We start from the raw sequence: 5746 nt of genomic DNA, 5'->3' as shown, positions 1-5746 counted from the left end.
TCTTCCCCTGAGTAAGTAAGTTAGACCAAGGGTTCTCCGACAAATGATTCTCGAGTGTCAGCCACTCCTAAGGTCTAGGATCTTGGCGTGAAAAACTTTGTAATTAAATCACAAAGTTCAAGAGTCCTACAGAGTCTCTGAAGACATGTCTCTAGAGTCCTCGTTATCGGTGTTAGCATGCCACATCTATAATTAGGCGGCGGAAACACATAGAAAAAGTTATTACTTCTTTCACACCCATTTCGAGCGTTAGAGTTTGATCTTTAAAAAATTTCCTTCTAATTCGTTCTTGCGCATGTTTTCAGATAATCATGCCTTCACGAAGAGCAGTCAAAATTCTTACGACTAGGATGAATGTTGAACATCAAGAACAAGGGGTACGTAATTTAACTAAAGTGAAACCTCAAGGAGAAGTTACCAATGTTTAGTTTCGTGAGACTATTGGAATTTTGAGCCAAGTTGTGACCAACCAAGATGGGCAACAAAGAGGATCTAGATAGTAAGTGAATGATACTTATAGCATCTAAGAGTTCTTGAGGATGAATCCTGTAAGTTTCACGGCTTTGATCACTATGGAAGATCCTGAGAGTTTTATTGAGGAACTACAAAAGGTATTTGATGTCATGCATATCGCTGATGATGAGGGAGTAGAACTAGCTGCATATAAACTGATGAATATTGTTAAGACTTGGTTTGGTAAGTGGAAAAAGGGTAGAGTTGAGGATGTACCACCTGCGAGTTGGGCTTGTTTTGAGGAGGCTTTGTTGCGCGGTTTCTTTCTTCGCTAATAAAAAGAGGCTAAGGTACAAGAGTTTCTCACACTAAAATAAGATTCTGAGTGTTCATGAGTATTGGTTGAAATTCACCCAACTATCCCGTTACACTCCGTAGATGGTTGCGGATACAAGGAGTAGAATGAGTTTGTTTGTTGCTAGGTTGTCCCGTCTATCAGGAAAAGAGGGTAGGGCAGCAATGCTTATTGGGGACATTGATATATCGATGTTGATGATATACATACAACAGGTTGAGAAAGAGAAGTGAAGGAATAGAGAAGAGTTAAAGAACAAAAAATCTAAGACAAGGAAAAAGTCGGGACAATAGAAGAGTAATGCCAACCGGTCATCCTTCAAAGTAAAACGGAAGGGACCTGCTCTATCATTTGCTAGTGCACCTGTGCCTAAGAACAAAGGTGAGAACAATAGTCAGAACCTTAGAGCTAAACCTGCTTATTCTCAGGGTAGCATGACATAAGGGTAGTAAGCCTCCTGCATGCGCCAAGTGTGGAAGGAACCACTGAGGTACTTGTTTTGAGGGCTCCACAGATCGTTTCAAGTGTGGTCAGAATGGTCATTTCATGCAAGAATTTCCAAAAAAAAACAAGAAGGATAATGGTAATAGGGGAAATAGAGCGCTGTCTTTTTTAGTTGCTCCACGAAACAGAGGTGCACCTAGAGGGGCTACTTTCGCACTGCAGGCAAACAACTCACTTATATGCTATCAATAGTCACCAAGAGCAAAAAGATTCATCAGTTGTTGTGTCACATCCGGTTTACCCCCTAGACGTAACGAGCGTCGTAGTCCACTTTGATGACTAAGACTAGCCCCTTAGTTTACATCATTACATTCATAAGTCAAATTTAGCGGAAAATTTAGAAATTTTTGTTACTTCTACTTGGAGGTTTACATAGACCTCTACATACACATAACATATATATATCTAGTATATATAGACCCTTCATATAGGAAGATACTTAGTCTTATACTTTTATTGCACATAAGTATATAAAGTATAACATAGACATAGTAATCATAATAGTTGTCTCATCTCATAACCATCTAATAAGATTGTAAGAACTTGGGCGTAACCCATACATCAAAGTAAAAATGCCTCACATGGGCTATACAATGTTTCATACTAAATGGAAAGCAAGAACCATAGAATTTTTTAACTAAAAGTAACTCCATAAGCTAGATAGGGCGTCACCCTCGGAAATAGAGGACCTACCCTACTTGGATGAATAAGAGATCGAAGCCTTCTTCAAGTCGCCATCAAAACAATTCAATGACCGGAACCGAAAATGTTGGGAAAAAGGAAGAAATTGGGTTAGTACGCCACTTGTACTAAATATGAGACCATATGCAAACATACTTTGAAAGCATGCTAAGAAAAAGCGACATTTCATAAAGTATGCATTTTTCATTTAAAACTTCTATGCATATTCAACAAGACCATACCAATCAATAACGCATGTTCATTAAGTCGTAGGCATGTACATCACAAGGACAACAACATCAAGTCTAATCAACCATGCAAATCATATAATTAGATACATTTTCAAGTAACTCTATCATCAAGTCATATTAACAATAACCATGAATAAGAATACATTTCAATATAACCAAAGCAAGGCAATACCCATGAACCTCTATCAAGTTAACAAGTGCAATGAACAAGTAAATCCCCATAACCATAATCAATCAAGTAACCCAACAACAATCATGACTAACGTCCTACTTCACATAACATGGCATTTAGATATACATATCATCTTACTTTAACTATATAAATCAACACATATTCATAAGTGAACTAATCAACATATAGTATCAGCAATGTGCAAGTCCGTCATATACATGTCATATAACATTATAAGCATAATCATACATAAGAACATCCTACTAAGACTCCCCTCAAGGCTAACTAGTGAAATGCTTAGGTAGAGTCCCATACCCCTACATAGAGTAAGCTAGACCCCTTATGTTATCATAGTTAGAGTTCAATCCTTTAGTTCATTTTACCTTTTGGGAACATCTTTCCCTAACCGACATAGAACACATGAGCTAGTGTGGAATCCGGTGTCATAAAACCCTACACCGAATTAAGGCGCACTACTTTCCAAAGTAGTACCAAACATGAAGCATAGCAACTACGTGGATCCAATAGCTAGTATTTTTATGGGGGCAACATAGTTCAAGAACCAGGAGATATAGTTGGACCCTCTTTATGCTACATGAATTATAGTCTCCAATCTCAAGAGTACATTATTGATCCTACTTTCCCTATGTAGTAAGGGACACTCCTCACTCTAGTTCACTCGGTGCTAAGCTAGAGTTCCTTTTTGAAATATCTTTAAGTTTTTCTTGTCAATCATAGCTTAGTTAGGTCATAGAGTCTACCCCTTGTATATTCATCATCATCATAGCTCAATAAGAATTGCATGAGTATAAATCCTTTCATTACAATTCATATAGGTTAGGTTAGCACATTAACATCTTCATAACATGATAAGGCAAATTGGTAAATCATTCACCCTCCTTATAACATTGACATGTTAAGACAACACCTCACAATCATAATCAAGACATTTCAATTCAACATCGTACCATCCTATCAATCATAATACAAGGCATACTAAAATACAACATCATGACTTAATCATAATTAAACACAATTTGAAGTAAAGGATAGAGATCATAAGACTTACAAAATCTCTTTCATAGTTCATCATCAAGGTCTTACCATAAAACCTCAATTCAACCCAATTTGGGTATACATCATCATAAGTTAATAGTCAACATGATAACAAGGCTAGAAGCATCGCTACATCACAATTTAATACTAGATCATAGCTTAAGACAAGATACTTAGGTCAATTCACAACATACTTCCTAACCTATACCATCTTCTTAAGAACTAGCATGAAAGACTACAATCCACTATTATTTGTTCATGATTAATGTAACAATATCATCTAATAGTAATTCAACCAATAACCAAGTTAATTGAACCAAATACAACCTAATTCATATAAAGATCAAACCTAGGGTTAAGGGTTAAGGGTTATTGATACGCTCAAACTTACTTCTCAAATAAGAAGTAAAGCGGTCGTGTCAAGTAAATAACCCAACTAGTAAGGTTGGGATCGTTCCCACGAGGAAAATAGTCTAGACTTAACTTCAACTTGTTATTACTATTGTTTGGTCAATGACTTCCTTGGAAAGTAAAAACAATAAAAGGGGGGTTTCTAGTTCTAAATGAGTGAAAATAACTAACGAAATTGAAATAGACACTTAACAGCTTTGAATGTTGGAGTTTAATCAATTAATCAAAGTAACTACGGTTTACGTGTTCCCCACAGGTTCATAACTTGATAATTCTAACTATAACAATTCTTTCCTAGTATCTTGCATGCAAAGTGATAAGTTATGTATTTCTAAATCCTTGGTCCGGCATCTAGAAAATCTCACTCCGCACCTTGGTCCGGCTACGTGTGTTGCTTTCCTAACCCTTATCTTTACCTCATATTAAGCATCGTATTCGATATTTGACTAAGTTATTACCTCGTACCAATCAATACTAGCCTATTAGATAGTATACACTAAATCTATGTTGATAATTCTTTTCCTATTATCTACCTCCTTGGTCCGGCAAGTAGCATTAAGGCGAGTTCTAACATTAGCCATCCGTTAAAAAGACTTCTAAGCGAAAGAATTAATAATACATGCAAGACACTATTCTAGAATTGTTATTTTAGTTAGGGTTTATCTAATTATTTGTCTATGGTTCCCACAACCCTAGTTATGGAGTTTAGTTACTCATGGCCATAAACACAATATTCAAATATATTAAATAAGAGTTCATGTACTTACTTCAATGAGAAAGAGTAAAATCCGAAAGTTTGCTTGATTAATCACCAATAATCACTTGCAAGAATCTCAAAGTAATCAACAATCTCACAAAAAGTCTAATGATTCTCAAAAGTCTAACAATACAGTGTCTACTAATATGATGTCTAACAATACGGAGTCTGACAATACGGAGTCTAACTAATCATACAGAGTCTAACCTCAAAAACGAGGTTTTTTGAACTATTTATAAAAAATAAAAACCTAATTAAACAAGGACTCTATTTGCTGGAAATCTGCCAAAACGCGGCTGGATCGACGGACCTCGCGACGGATCGTCGTGGTCACGACGGACCGTCATGGACTCCGTCGTCCCATACTTATGCAATTTCTTCTTCTGCTCTCTTCACCACCCTCGACGACAAGTATGACGGACCGTCATAGGCACAACGATCCGTCGAGGGCCTTCGTTTCAAAACACTTCAACTCTTGGAATATGGGTACTAGGATCACTTCTCTGAACTTCATGACGAACCTGCAGGACGGACCGTCATAAGCATGACGGACCGTCACAAGCTTCGTAACCCCACACTTGCTCAGACTTCCCCATCTTCCTTCAGCAGCTTCACTACGCTGCCACCTACGGACCGTCACAAGCACGACGGACCGTCATAAGCTCCGTAAGTGGTCTCTTCTGCATTTCTTCGCTCAAAATCTCCGCATTCAGCTTTGGACAGATTTCTTGCAAAACAAAGAGAAACTTATATAAAAATTAGCACAAAAAAGGCTTTTGGACACACTAAACTTAAGGAAAAAGTATTAATTATACCGTGAAACCACGGTATATCAACACCCTCAACTTAAATTCGTTGTTTGTCCTCAAGCGACGCACTATGACTCACTACACAATCTTTGTACAATAGTATCCATGTTTTATCCTTTGCAATCATTTGGCTATCAATCCCGCTTAATCTCATCAAATCTATGCATGCTATCACTATTAGGCTTCAATTTTGTGGGATCAGAACATGACAAAGACTCACCATACATTAACACCTATCCTCTTCAATTTCTCACCGAGGTGCTAACAATTCCGGTATTGCAACTAGTGTCCTCACTT

This window comes from Solanum pennellii, chromosome 2 (genome assembly GCF_001406875.1).
Source record: "Solanum pennellii chromosome 2, SPENNV200".
Classification (NCBI taxonomy): domain Eukaryota; kingdom Viridiplantae; phylum Streptophyta; class Magnoliopsida; order Solanales; family Solanaceae; genus Solanum; species Solanum pennellii.
The sequence above is the reverse complement of the archived record's forward strand: the minus strand, read 5'-3'. Positions refer to the sequence as shown.